Genomic DNA, 16,550 nt, shown 5'->3' on the forward strand with positions numbered 1-16,550 from the left:
GGCAGTGGTGGTGAAAGGAATGATTAATATTTCTTATAGTGTCATTGTCTGTGACCTATTTACATATCCGCTAACCCATATAATAAAAAAGAGGGTTATTCTCCCACACAAACAGCAATCCTTTGTTACATTGAACTCGTTTAGGCTTTACTTACGAAAACAAACAATTCAATTATCCATTTCTATTTCCTTCACGTTATGTTTCTTAAATTTAAATATTAGTTAAGTCATTCATAACGACGTGGTTTCGTAACAAGTCGTTGCAAGTTCTGAACAGGTTTAGCTGAGAACTAGACTATTTACATAAACAACACATTATATGTTTAGCGGCGGCATGTCATGTGTCAAGGTAACGCGGTGTTGTTATATCGTTACTATTGGCAACGATTAGTAACTTTATCGATACGCGCTCATCCTTTTCTTACGTTTATTGATGTACTTTTTTGTTTTGGTTTTAATCGAACCGATGCAAAAATTATTTAATGAATATTATTTAAGTTGTAGTGTACACAGATCTATAATATTGGACTTATATTGTATATTGATATATATATTATCTGTGTATTTATGTATCTGTCCCCTCGAGTGACACTTCGCGGAAAGCGCGGGAATATAAAATATATGATTTGGGCGCGGGTGAAGACGGTGTGTGTGCACGGCGAGTGGATATTTGAATATAATATATATTTATATGTAACTTGTAAATCGATCTTACAATTATATATGTGAAAATTACAGAAGATATTAATAGAAATATAGACGAGTCAGTCTAATAAAAAAAATACTTCATGACATTAAAATATGCATAAATAAAACATTGTTTCTCAACGCAAGATTATGTAGATAATAAAAATATCGTGAAGCTAATACTTGTGGACTGTCAAAATCAATAAAATTAATTATATTTGATTGACATAATTTTTTGATTCCGAATGTTTGAAAAGAGTTTCTTATCGATTCTACTTAGTAAAATCTATAATCCGAACCTTAAAATTCAATACTATTTTGTAAAATCTTTGTACAAAAGTGTTTGAATAAAATATAATCTGATTTTCAAAACATTTCGTATACATTACAGTTGACCTAAACGCACTTGAAGAATTAATACTACATGAATCATGGAAAATGTACCTGTGTCGGTCGGTCTATCGTTCTATTAAAGAAGTACTATAGTAATTAAAAAATATATATATGAAGTTTAATAATAATTATAAATTAAAGAACTGTTTTTTCTCTCTAATGAAAAAAACCTGGGAACAATATCTGTAACAAAAAAAAAAAAGACTACACCAGTTATACGTTAATAATGTTTATTTCTTTTAAAGAATACATATAATTATCATACCTATTGCTGACCTTTATATATTTCCTTTGAGGAAAACTAATCTCCTAACATAGCATACAATCATACATGTATGTAATGTTTATGTTGTCTTCATAACCGGTTCCAATATGAATTTATTTATAAATGCTCGAAGTATGTGAATACTCACCATAGTATGGCTTGTGATTTTCTTGATTTTGTATATGGTATTTATGAACCTGACCTGTATTTTATAACGAATGCAGCCAATTTCGAATTAATTTATTCAATGTAGAATTACAATTACTTTGAAGTAATAACTATCATTGCTTTCGAAAGAAATAGAAAATTTGTTAAGAACGAAGAAGCTTGTAAAATATACGAATTTTGTATATTTATTATTCTATATTCAATAAAAGTTTGGAATTTGAGTTTTATATTATTTTTTTATTGTTAAATTTTTATTTTTATTCATTTGTTAATTGGGGAACATCACATATAGTACTTTGATCCCAATGTAAGTAGCTAAAGCACTTGTGTTATGGAAAATCAGAAGTACCGACGGTACCACAAACACCCAGACCCAAGACAACATAGAAATCTAATGAACTTTTTCTACATCGATTCGGCCGGGAATCGAACCTGGGATCTCGGAGTGGTGTACCCATGAAAACCGGTGTACACACTACTCGACCACGGAGGTCGTCATATTTTACATGTTGGTAGGACTTTGTGTGAATGACATTGGCAGTTATAAATTTATTTGCGAAAAATAAAAAATAAACATTTATTCGTAAATGTGTGGCTATTTAATCGTGATACTATAAAAAATGTTTTTATTGTCACACAATTAATTCAAAATATGAATTAAATATGGTGTTTATAATGCTAAATTTAAATTTTACATCTACTTCAGTTACAAATGCTTTATATTCGAACAAGTACCTAATTAATATACAGAGAAAATGCTGTAGTGCAAGTTTCGGGATATGAATAATTAAATCATAATTATGCCACTTCTATTTTCACCTTATTCATATTGTATTAAGTTTCAAAACACTTTGAAGGAAGCTGAGTATTCTTGAAGTATATTAATTATGTATGATCCTGGGCCCGTGGGTACTTCGAGACACACCTAGACATAGCCTTTATTATTTTAACATGATTTACATATTTTTATGTATCTTTATAAAGTAAAAAAAAAAATTTACTGTGATTTTTATTCAGTACTAGCTACCCGCCCCGACTTCGAAATCGATACAGAAATTGATGCTACAGAATTTGTTTATCTACTACATCATATTAGAAACTTATAAAATCAACAGTGTTTCTTTACTACATTATCCATGTATTATGTACGAAAACATTCCTCTCGAATCACTCTATCTATTTAAAAAAAACCCATAACAATCCGTTGCGTAATTTTAAAGATCTAATCATACATAGGGACAGACAGCGGTAAGCGATTTTGTTTTCTACCAAGTAATGATGATGATTATCTTGCGAGTGGTTTAAAATATTAGTTTTTGACGTTCGGATGTTTGTATCGGGTCGGATCAACTCAAACTCAAATAACTTTATTCAATATAGAAGCATTACACTTTCATATTGATGGTCAATTGAAACACTACCACCGGTTCGGAAAAGAAAATACGCTGACCTGAGAAGAACCGGCGAAAGAAACTCAGAGGGTTTTTTTTTATTTTGTTTGTCGTGACGTTGAATGGTATGATACACTAATAGACTTGTACCCCTTCATCACGCTCGTTCAATACTCCCACACTGTTATAACAGTAATATAATCAGTATGTTTGGTGGTTAAACATTTTTTGTAATTTTTCATTTGATATCAACTCATTGGTTTTCTGTAATCTCAAATTATTATAAAATTAATTCCGATGTTTTTATAAAACGTTTAATATCATGTAAATTGCAGTTTCATTGAACTTTCATGACTCAGATGTTTTGAAGACCCTGGGTCTGCACCGCAAGCCTCTGATTTCGTCAGATGTTCTGTCCCAACTATTTAATTGTCATGTTGTGTGAACCCAATTGTGTTTGTGCACACACTTAGTACTTAATGAACTATAATATCTGTGCATTGCGTTCATCATTGACTTTTCAATCACTGAAGAGGTTATTATCATCATCATCATCACCCTTGAGTATTTAACTTAGATTCTTGCTCACCAGTGGAAGTTCTCCAAGAATTGCTCCTGTTTTCTTTGGAATACATTTAAATTACTAACTTGCAGTTTGAAATAATAAAGTTACTTCGTCATATTCCCACGCGATTTGTATAAAACTAAAAACTATAATAAGAACGGAATGAATGACACTTTGTTCTTGATTTCCTAACTTTCTGAATCTGTGATAAAATATTATCTCGTCTCGCAATAATTACTCACACATTGATATGTATCACAGCTATGTCAAGGTTATACTTTGCCATTAACGGATTTTCAATCTGATTTGAATTAAGAATACATTCTTTATTTATAAATAATTAATTAATTTCTTCTGTTTTTTTATGCTTCTGCTTATATATTTAAAAAATATATATTGATACAGCTTCTACTTTAGGAGCTTCACTATTTTATTTATCTTGTGCTAAAAATAAAATAGGTGACTGTAAATGTGCCATTGCTGGGCTGAGGTCTCCTTTCAATTTTGAGGAGAACGTTTGGAGTTTATTCCACTCTACTCCAATGCGGGTTGGATACACATGTGGCAGAATTTTGTTCAAATTAGGCCCATGCAGGTTTCCTCACGATGTTTTTATCGACTCCACCATTACTACAGTTGCCCGAAAATGTTTACTCTTGAGCGTTAGGGCGACTATGGCGGCCCACCAGACTTAACAACTTTTACGTCGTTTTTCTATGTGTTACCATTGAAATAGCTTCTGAGTCGCGACACTCGATCTCTATGTTAAAAAACGTTTATTGTTTCATTTATAAAGCAGTCTGTAGCTACACAGAAATTAAAATAAATAAAAATTTTAACAAAAAGAAAAACCGACTTCAAACAAAACACTATTTTAAAACAAATGAATATGCACGAAAAAGTAATAAAAATAATTGCGAATTCAACATAATTTTTAGAGTCTTCCTAAGTTAAATGAAATGAAAAATATTAGACTACTTAAAAGTCGATTAACGATTATATCATGTAGTTATAGTTATTGGTATATTTGGAGCCGGTGTCAGCCACGGTGCCCTTGCCCCAACAATCAAAAGAAAGAAGCGATACGAGCCCCTTGATTGATCCAGTATATTATTGTGTAAAAGGTAATTTGTAAAAAACATATTTGCTAAAGTTTTCTCGTATTGTTTTTTGATAGATATACTGTAGGGTTTTATTGGCTGACACCGACTCCAAATATAACAATAATTATAACTACATGATATAATCGTTAATCGACTTTTAAGTAGTCTAATATTTTTCATTTCATTTAACTTAGGAAGACTCTAAAAATTATGTTGAATTCGCAATTATTTTTATTACTTTTTCGTGCATATTCATTTGTTTTAAAATAGTGTTTTGTTTGAAGTCGGTTTTTCTTTTTGTTAAAATTTTTATTTATTTTTTGATTTTAAGTGAAGCTCATGTTGACTAACTAATTTTTTATAATATGGATAGATTAAGCGTTCCGTTTATATGAGTCAGAAACTACTTCGAGGACAATTTCAAAGGAAACTTGCGAATAAAGCAAAAATAGACTTTCGAAAATGCGGATTTAATACGTCACGCGGCGTAAACTACAAGGATCCCTCGAAAGAGCTGTAATCGAACTCAGCAAAAAAACTTTGAAAAAGACCAACTATATTTCGTACATCATATGACATCACATCACATACACAAAATTTGATTAAAGATAGTAAGAAATTCTGCCCCATATCGCACCCTAACTGCGAGCCGTATAGGAGTTCCATCACTACATAGTATAGAACAAAGTCGCTTTCTCTGTCCCTATATCTTTAAATCTACGCAACGGATTTTGATGCGGTTTTTTTTAAAAGATAGTGTGATTCAAGGGGAAGGTTTGTGTATATAATACTTGAACAATATAGTAAAGAAACACTGATAATTTTAGAAGTTTGCGATGTGATGTCGTATATAAACAAATTCTGTAGTATATTTAGTATCAGTATTGCAGCCGTGCTAAGCCGGGGTGGGTATTTAATTTAATTGGGGATTATAATATTCGACTATGATAATTACATAAACATAACCACATTACAGAAGGTGACTCAAATATCCAAATAACCTATAAATAAAAGATTCGACCGAGTATCGCTAACGTGCTCCTCAGAATTGTTCCGTTCCCTTCCGTTCCGTTACTTTGTCATGGATCCTGTGCTCAGAACCTTACCAAACTTTCACCAAATTACCCTTGAAGTATATATTTTATAATAAAAAAAGAATTATCAAAATTGGTTAACGTGATTTTCAGTTATTCACCTATTTGTCGCGCATATACATCATGCAAATTTAAGACTTATGTCGTTTTCATGTGGATACCATCATCGGAAAAAAATAAAAAAAAAATGGGACCCCACGGGAAGCACTACCTTTCAAACAAAAAAAAAATTATCAAAATCGGTCCACCCAGTGAAAAGTTATGAGGTAAAAAAAAAAAAAAAAAAAAAAAAAAAAAAAAAAAAAATACAGACGAATTGATAACCTCCTCCTTTTGGAAGTCGGTTGAAAAATGGCAAATATCACTCTTGTGATTTGGTGAAGTGTTTTTTTGTATATTTTGTGTTGTTGAAAGTGGAATTTAGTCACATGTTTTGTTGAAAGCAAGAAATAGCAACGATTACTGAGTCATGGCTCTATAACCATGACTTAGTAATCGTTGCTATGAGTCGTAACTACGACTCTATGAGTCGTAACCTCATGTGACCGATGGCCGCTATTATATATAGTGAGGAAGTGTGGTGATACTGAAAGTGCAAGTGTTATGGAGATCAAGTGAGCGTGACGGACACGGTCGCAATCTCGTCAGAATAAATGTGTTTACTGTAGAATATAATACGGTACAATACGAGCAAATTCTTTACACCTCATTTTATGTAATGTTATGAGTCAATTCTATAGCGGAGCGGTGAATAAGGCTCGAGACATACTTGCCGTGCGCAGTACTGTATAGGATGCAAACAAAACTTCAAGCTACGTCAGAGAATTTTAATGACGTAAAAGTTATTAGAGGGTTTAAACCAAGGGCCTCAGGTCCTATCTGAATGCAAACAGGCACTGCAATTTTATTTGTCTTTCTCTAGTTCTCTTTGTAATATTAAAATAACCGATTTATACTAAATGTATATGTTTGAACATTGTACACATAGTAATATACCAAAATAACGTTTTTACAATTTTTGTCTGTTCATTTGTATATTAGGATTTTTTTATTTTAGAATTATATATAAAATTTTAGTTTGCGCATATAGTGAAACTGAAACTATAGTGAGCTGCGATGGCCCAGTGGTTAGAACGCGTGCATCTTAACCGATGATTGCGGGTTCAAACCCAAGGCAAGCACCACTATACATATGTGCTTAATTTGTATTTATAATTCATCTCGTGCTCGGCGGTGAAGGAAAACAATCGCGAGGAAACCTGCATGTGTCTAATTTCATAGAAATTCTGCCACATGTGCATTCCACCAACCCACATTGAAACAGCGTGGTGGAATATGTTCCAAACCCTCTCCTTAATGGAAGAGGAGGCCTTATCCCAGCAGTGGGAAATTTACAGGCTGTTATTTTACTTTACTTTTTACATATAGTAAAGTTAATACCTAAGATAGTTACATAACCCGCAATCAAATATAAGTTACTTTAAAAATAAATACGTATAGTTTATTATCTTAGCAACCTTACGCAGTCAAATCGAGTCAGTAGTCTCAGAGTATCGAATGTAAGTCAACAATCTGACCAGCCTAACAAGCTTTGATTGATCATTCCCTCAATAATTGTGATCAACAATGCTCACACACCGCACTAATACAATTGCATAAGGCGAGTGAAAGTGGCCTTAGTCCGAGATCCGGTTTTTATTTATACTACTTACTACTACAATCATTACAAGAGATACATGCTCTGCTATATATCTTCTGTCTTGTTCACTCTCCTGGTCAAACTCTATTTTTAAATAACAAGACTTTGTATAATTTTGAGTTACTAGTCTGAACTAACGAATACAATTTATACTGTTTATTTTAAAGCACTTGTTAATGTTGTGTTAATTCTTTAGCAAATATGTATGTAATGTAAATTACATTACGTTTTTGTTACTTTGTCTACTGACATAGCTACGACAGGTAGGTTAGACTGGCAAATACGCTACTAAAATAGACATCAGCATTGTAAGAAATATTATTCATTCCATCATCGTTAATACGCCATGGGAACAAGAATTAACACTCACAAGTCAAGCACTAATTCTTCAGGTACTCTTTTGAACCGACTTCTACAAAAAGGAGGTCATAAGTTTGATACATATGAATGTAACATTGTTAGAATTGAATTTTATTTGTATATAATGATCTATGTAGGATTCGAAGCACGTGTGCTCAATTTCGTAAATGTATGTTTGTCTAAGAATTTCTCGAAAACTGAAAGTCGTATTGATATTATCATTTTAATTTAAGTTACTTACACTACACTTTAACTTAGGTAACAGTGTAAGTTTCAATACAATCGGGCGATTAGTCTTAAAACTTTTTTTTTGTTTTAGTTCACTGTTTCTAATTTTGAAATCGGTAATTTTTTTTTAATTTTTTTTTATTTAATTATTATAATCAACCAATTACGCTTGTAACAAGTTTGTTAGATAAGAAAAATACATCACATCGGCTATCAAGAAATAACTTAGTCTTAAAAAGACCTTCGCTGCTAAGCGATCGTTCTTGCGATAATCGTTATGGCGTACATGAGTGCAATGCTACGCCTGATACACCTGTTATGTATCTAAGTTATGCTAATAAATTACGAAGTGGTCTTGAATGTATCGAGACAAGTACTCTCGAACTGACTTCAAAGCTGCCTGACTTATCGTACATTCGCCGCTGACATTGAACCTCACAAGTTATAAAATAATGTAAGAAATCATTGGTCATATTATAAAGTTGTATAAATAAATATTGGACAAAATCACATACATTACTCTGATTCTAATGTCAGTAGCTAAAGCACTTGTGTTATGGAAAATCAGAAGTAATGACGGCACTACAAGGCAACATAGAAAAGTAATGAATTTTCTAAGTCGACTCGAAACGAACCCGGGACCTCAGAATGGCGTACCCATGAAACCTGCGTACACACTACTCGACCACAAAGGTCGGTTGGTGTACGTTTTGTTTTGACATAAAATCCTGCTGAGTATTTTTCTCCGGTCTGTCTCAAGCTTTTGACGAAGACATCATAAGAGATACTTGTTAAATTTAATGATTACAGTTTTTGTAATTTGAATAAAAATTTAACTTTTAAAAATTGGCTTAATCTGCAAAATCTCCAAGTTAAATGCGAACAAAACTGCGAAGTGTATCTATGCAATTATGTAAAATAACGATGAATATAAAATATCGATTTAAATTGATTGCGGTGCTTAAGAAATCAATCTATTTGATTAACCTTGCGTAACCATCAGTCATGTTGATATTATCGAGTAAGTCTCGATGGTTTTGTGGTTAGTTTGTAATGCTCAAAGCGTCGAGGTCTTAAAATGAATCTAAGAAAAATTAATAAGTTGTTATGGTTTTTTTTATCATTAAATTCACTCAAATTTGACAAATATTTTGTCTGCGCCGTAACCATCCAGAGTTGTACCGCTGGTTTTTTAGTGGGTAAAGCCGGAGTGCTTGGGCGCACTCGGCGTCCAGGGCTCCGGGGTGTCCCAAACACCCCCCCCCTCCCACTTTCCATCAAGGGGGAAGCGAGTAATGTGTTTTCCAGCGAGGAAAAAGGATTGTATTGGAATGATGAAATTATGAAAAAGTTAATGGACTGTGAATGTGTACTTGCGTACTTTTGCACTATAATTTGTACTTAGCCGTTTTCATCGGTCACTAAGATATCATCAGTTAAGTACGTACTTAATGTTTTACCGTATTCAGTATACGAATTGAGAACAAGACGAATAACCTCCCGAACTATAAATAGCAAAGTTATGTCGACAGGTCTCTAAAGAATTCGCTTCAATGGAGTAGAATATAAATTGCGATTTATTGCCCGTTTTTGTGAAGTCTAGAATATCAACTAGGTTTCAATGGGTTTTTTATAAACGTATATCTTGTATTGAGAAGAATATACTTAGAGCTAGTACAAGTGATTCTTAGTGGGTTCAATCTCGGATGATAAGTTTCACATATAGTGCATATAATATTTATTATTCATCTCACGCGTCAGACGGTATAGTGTCAAATCACCAAACATCATGTCTTGGCTCACTCCAGCTTTAGAATTGAACATTTAGGAAATTCAGTCAAACTCAAATCAAAGTACTCGTCTGAAGTCGAGTCATTTGTTATTACTTTATTTAAGTGTATTACTACTGACCGATTAGTTATGTATGAAAAACTAGGCAAAAGAAAGATAGCAGTACCACTACTTAATTCCAAAATGTCAAAATTTTCAAGTTCGCGCACTTTCAAGTTAGATTTTTTTCTCTTAATGATGTAATGTTAACTGTATCATTACATGATGGGCATTGTGGACCTCACATCTTATAACTTAGTTAAGTAATGCTCGAATCTGAAGTGAATACATATGAATGCTTCACATGAGAGACCGTCCTTAGAAGCAGCAACTTTACTTTCTTCTAGATGACACTTGAATTCTAATAAAGCGGTGAAATGGTAAAATTCACGTTTAATGTAAAAATATAAACATATTAAGAACAAATGGTACCATTTGGTCACAAGGTTACTGGAACTAGAATAGAGTGTTAACATTTTACTAACATCTGCTCATGTCAAGGTTACAACAAAATGTAATAATTCATGCTAATGAAATTGAAATTAATACGTTTTTGAATATATTACAAGTGTATAAAATAACTATTACTTTCATATATTTTTTTGTGACGACTAGGGATCATCGCGACAATGCTAGCACCAGGGCTTTTGTTATAATTAGGAGCTGAGATGATCACTTACCATCACTTACATTTCCTTATAGGTCGTTCTTAAACAGATCGGAAATATTAGTAGCCCTTTGGATACTTTTCCATAAGCATAAGCGGCTTGATATTGTAGCACAGAAAAATAAGTTTGAAATCATCAAAAGAGTACGTAAACGCTGTTTTTCCATCGCAAATGGATTCGAACAGTTTTTTTTTAAGTACGTTAAGTTTCCTCTGAGAATATAAATCATATTCCGAACGTATATCGTATAAATTTGATATTCTATTCCTCTGCGAATATAAATGCGAATATTTTTAGATTCGTGGAGGTCAGAGTTATTTTTATCCACTTGGAAATCTGAGATTTTTATATAATTGTGGTAATATTTAATACAACTAACTTATTTATTAAGCAGTAGATGCAATTATCTATGATAATATTATTTTTTACACATGCTTTTTTGTTGTGATATTACGTTCTTGACGTAAAAACTCACTTGACAACATATTTTATTATCTAATATTATTATTTTCTTTTATGGAATAGGTTGTAGGACGAGCATATGGGCCACCTGATGGTAACTGGTCACCATCACCCATAGACAATGATGCTGTAAAAAATAGTAACTATTCCTTACATAGTCAATGCGCCACCAACCTTAGGAACTAAGATTCTATGTCCCTTGTGCCTGTAGTTACACTGGGTCACTCATCCTTCAAACCGAAACACAACAATACTTTATTTTAGAAGTTTTAGTTGATTAACGATCAAAATTTGCGCAGGATTTCCATTATTTTATGTTAAGAATACAAATATAAAAGTAGGTGATGTAATTTTTAGTACTTCCCATTTGTTTTAAAAAAAGATGAAATCTATTGTTAGATTATTTACTGTTATTATTATTTTTTATTTACTTACTTACTACTTACTCACAATAGTATTTGAACATTATGAATACAGTTTTAAAAACACCGTATTTAAGATTTGGTCTTCTTACACTTGACTACTATGATATATAATAACGTCATTACATAAACACAACAACAACATAAACATAACATATCGTGTGTCTGTCTATTGCAGTTCTGTGGTCGTGATTTAAATTAACTAGTTATGGTGTAGTTATACGAATTCAGGTTGATTGCTTTTGGCAATTTCTTGCTGTTAAGTAGTTTTGAGCCGACATGGCTCAGTGGTTAGAACGCGTGCACTTTGTACGATGATTGCGAGTTCAAACCCAGAACCACATTTATGTGATTAATTTGTGTTTATAATTCATCTTTTGCTCTGCGGTGAAGGAAAACGTCGTGAGGTAACCTGCATATGTCTAATTTTACTCCAATCCTGGCGCATGTGTATTTCACTAACCCACATTGGAACGGCGTGGTGGAATATGTCCCAAACCTTCTAAGGGAGAGGAGGCCTTAGCGCAGGCGTGGGAAATTTACAAGCTGTTGTTGTTTGTTGTTGTAAGTACTTTTCAGTTGAAATTACGTTTTAAATTACCACGCTGTTACTTTTTTATACATTTTAAACAGACATAGCCTTTCTCTGATGTTAATCGCTATTTATTCATAGAATTGTTGTTACTAGATGCCCATATATCGTCATTGCGAATGTAAATGCTTGTTTTCTCTAGTGATGTATCGAATGTAAGTACCGTACATTACATGTCAAAGGTTGGATAGCTTCAAGACTTGAATCTCAATTCGCTGGGTTACAAACCATGTTTAATCAAGTAAACATATCTTTACGAACTGTTCGTCAATACAAATTGAATTTTACAACTCGATAAAAGATTACAAACAAGATGAAAAGCGTAGAGTTTTCTTTTAAGTTTAAGTTTTTTCGTCTGCGATAAATAATTTAATTTATCGGACCAATAAGAATAATTTATTTTTTACTACTATACTTGCTGAGGTGGCCCAGTGGTTAGAACGCGTGCGTCTTAAACGATGATTACGGGTTCAAACCCAGGCAAGCACCACTATATGTATGTGCTTAATTTGTGTTTATAATTCATCGTGAGGAGAGCTGCATGTGTCCAATTTCATTGAAATTCTGCCACATGTGCATTCCACCAACCCGCATTGAAACAGCGTGGTGGAATATGTTTCAAACCCTCTCCTTAATGGAAGAGGAGGCCTTATCCCAGCGGTGGGAAATTTACTAATCAACCACAGCAAAATATTAGCTTATATAGTAATCCGTAGGCTAAACATAAAATATGTATGTAATAAATAAATTAATAAGACCCAGTCCCACCCAAATTGGCGCATTCGCTGATTATTTCAGTAGTCATTTTAATTTTGATCTGTAGTAATTTTAAATTAAGGTACACAACGTACCAAAAATGTTATTTGTGAAGATTAAATTGATTGTTTTCTTTTTGTAAAAATAACACAAAACAGTCCAATTTTTATTCTTATTTTTAAATGCTTCGTGTACCCATATTGCTCATGTCATGTTATTTATACATTTTTAATGATTTTGAGTAATTATTCTGTTTTCTTCCGTGTATATTAAAGTATTACGTCATCAAGTAAAATATTGTGAGCGACAGTTACTACATTCTACAATCAGATACGATCATTATTTAAAACAGTGTTAAAGTAAAAACGTTCTTATGGATTAGTTTTTCTGTATTTTTTTTATTTCATAGTCACGTTGTTGTTTTTCACTTGCACGGTTGGTGGTACTTTGGTTTATTGTAAGGAATGGTTAATATTTCTTACAGTGCCAATGTCTATGACTATACCGTTGTATATGTTAATGATTATTTCATACATGACTGCCTAAAATAGGAGTGTAATATTGGAAAATTAAACAACTCTTTTAAATGTTCAAATTTATAAGTTATTTTTTTTTATGCAGTACAAACCCTAAGAAAGGCAGGGAAGAAGAACTGGGTACTAAAACCAGTACGGTGGCCATCTTTGACAAGGTTCGGCGAAGCTACGGGATCTTGTCGATATCATGCACCCTCGTCACCTTCCTTATGCATAAAATCCTTACATCATCCCTAGTGATGCTGGATAAATTATTTTGTTTTTTAGACAGTCTCTTTTTCATTGTTTGAATATCTGCTGCTAAAATATCTTTTAGAAAGTTATCCTTTCCATGGGAATGATATAATGACTTAGGAAATTTAGTGTTAAAAGTTTACGAGATATTGCTTAGGCACCTGTTATATCGTTTCATGTATGCACTTAACAACATATCATTTAGTTAGCTAGGATTAAGATGAAGTGGTACTATCATGTGATTTAATCACAGGGTTGATACAAGGGTCATTAATATTTAATCAGTATCGGTAACCCTACAGACTGCTAAGACGCTATCTCCTTATAATCAGCGGGCTTGGTTCGACTGGATCGGATTTTACAAACATGTTTGAAAGTTACTGTCGTTACTTCTGGTCACGATGTCTTCGTTTCATTTGTTGCTATTGAAATTTGAACCTTTTTTAATGTGACTCATAATTTATTTTATATTGAATATCGTTAGAGTAATGTCTTTCTAATAATGTTAATCAGTAAGTACATACATTTTTTACAGTTTACTAACGTTAACCTTCTAAGTTAAAATTCTAAGTGATACATTTAGTGCTGTTAAATGTTTAAACGAATATTATTTGGTGTAAGTAACTGCCTTATGGATTTTAGTAGCCAGTCCATGAGATCCTGGACTTAAATATAGATCAAATGTCTACTAGGTAGTCCTGCCAATATTTTTTTACATGGAGTTAAGAAATTTAAAAGTCAAATAAATAATATATCAAGTCAGTATACCTATATACATATATATTTCTATACACTGTACAGATATACTAACTACTACTGTGCTATGCTACTACTACTACACATTCTGTATACTATACCGGATGTCCGGTGGTACGAGTATCATTCGGAGATTTTTATGAGAGCTTAATTAAAGTGTATTATGATTTTAAATTTAACTCATTTTATGATACATATAAAAACCAATAACAATATAATCATTGCAGTGATGTCACCGATCACACGATGATTGATAAATCTGACCTATCACGTCGGTCTGTTTGTAAACGTCGATAAAATGTTGATTGTGGCCATTACGAATGCCATTCAACTTTAGTTTAATTTAAATAATTATATGATCTTGTAAAATTTGTTAAGTAATTAATTTGTTAGTTTCAGTCATTGCGTATACGAATAACTGAAATAAAATTAATAATAACTATCTATACAAAAAATCATTTAAAATCATTGTAAACAAAAAATATAAAATCAACACATATTAATTTTAATTTATGGAATCTATTTTACCTAAAGATAACTGTAATCAGACCATTGCTCTCTAGCTTAAATTCGATTTTATATCTTGTATTATTTAATATAAACACAGTAGAAAAGGACAAACTTGAAATCATTGTTAGTTTATTAGTAGGTATAGCTTTGTATGAAATAACCCACCAACCAAAGATGAAAGAATATAGAGATACAAAGAGCTGTTTGCCAGTAAAATATGTGATAACTGGTAGCCTACCCACAAAGCCCTACCTCCAATAAAATAAAGGTATCTCATATATATACATGACCCTGTACCCGTCGATTTATAATAAACATTTTACAACGGATAGCCCGCTTATTGAGAAAGGGTATATGGTTTATTATTTCACACTGTAATCCTAAAGAGTCAATGACCATTATCGTCAACATATATAAAATACATAGCTGTGCTTGCGACTTCGTTTGAATTTAATAAAAAAAAAAGTTCAGTTTGAAGACTTAACTTATTAATGCTGCATTCTGCACTAAGGCTGTGCACCGTACTGGATACTATTTGGACATGGCGTGACTATGTTTTTCTATATAGAGTTATATAATATATGTAGCCTAAGCTACTCTATATTAAGTCAGATATTTGGAAATAAAAATGACGTCGAAACCGGCCCAGCCGTTCCAGAGGTTAGACGGAACAAACAGACAGAGGGACGGACAAAAATTGTAAAAAATGTTATTTCGGTATATTTAACTTTTATACATAAATAAGAATTTAATAAACCGATTGTTTTAATATTACAAACAGACAATCACATTTTTTCATTTGTATAGATGCAATAGACGTGTCTAACATAACAATATAGATGATGAAGCAAGATAAACTAAAGTAAAATAAAGTAACAGCCTGTAAATTTCTCACTACTGGCCAAAGGCCTCCTCTACCATTAAGGAGACGGTTTGGAACATATCCCACCACGCTGTTGAATGCACATGTGGCAGAATATCGATGAAATTAGACACATGCAGGTTTCCTCACGATGTTTTCCTTTACCGCCGAGTATATTATATATAGTGGCGCTTGCCTACATTTGAACCCGAGATCATCGGTTAAGATGCACGCGTTCTAACCACTGGGCCATCTCAGCTCTTATAATGATAGTATAGATGTAATTTTACCCATTAAAAGTCGGGGAGTATAACTAGTCATTTAATAGTATAACATAACAATATAAATGATGAAGCAGGATATTAAATTTCAACCGTTACAAATGTCATAGACTACCTATCTATTCATCTATATAGTCCGTCTATCATTACAGTAATTTACACTCGTAATGATAACTATAACGGCCACTAATGTACAATCATTTTAACACGTGTTATGTAATTACATCAAATGTTAGTTTCATATATTAAGACCTACATAACGATCTACTTAAGCATCTTACACATGGATATATATATTACTTTTATTTTATAACTGGAAGAGGCACAAAAATAGTTTTTATATCACATTCGCATTTGAACTGTAAGATAATTTGTTGTTATGTTTATTGTTTTATGCATTTAACAGAATTCATATGATTTATAATTTTTTTTATATGGTATAAGTTGGCGGACGAGCATATGGGCCACCTGATGGTAAGTAGTCACCACCACCCATAGACCATGACGCTATAAGAAATGTTAACTATTCCTTACATCGTCAATGTGCCACCAACCTTGGGAACTAAGATGTTGTGTCCCTTGTGCCTGTAGTTACACTGGCTCACTCTTCAAACTGGAACACAACAATACTGTGTACTGTTGATTGGCGGTAGAATAACTGATGAGTGGGTGGTACCTAGCACCACCA

General features: G+C 32.5%; 1 protein-coding gene across 1 annotated transcript in view; it reads right to left on the reverse strand.

Moving 5' to 3' along the window:
- LOC124531988 (polypeptide N-acetylgalactosaminyltransferase 2-like) overlaps nucleotides 1-16,550 on the reverse strand; it is a 91,312-nt gene that overhangs the window by 40,824 nt on the left and 33,938 nt on the right. The window lies entirely within an intron of this gene.

Source organism: Vanessa cardui, chromosome 8 (genome assembly GCF_905220365.1).
Source record: "Vanessa cardui chromosome 8, ilVanCard2.1, whole genome shotgun sequence".
NCBI classification, from domain to species: domain Eukaryota; kingdom Metazoa; phylum Arthropoda; class Insecta; order Lepidoptera; family Nymphalidae; genus Vanessa; species Vanessa cardui.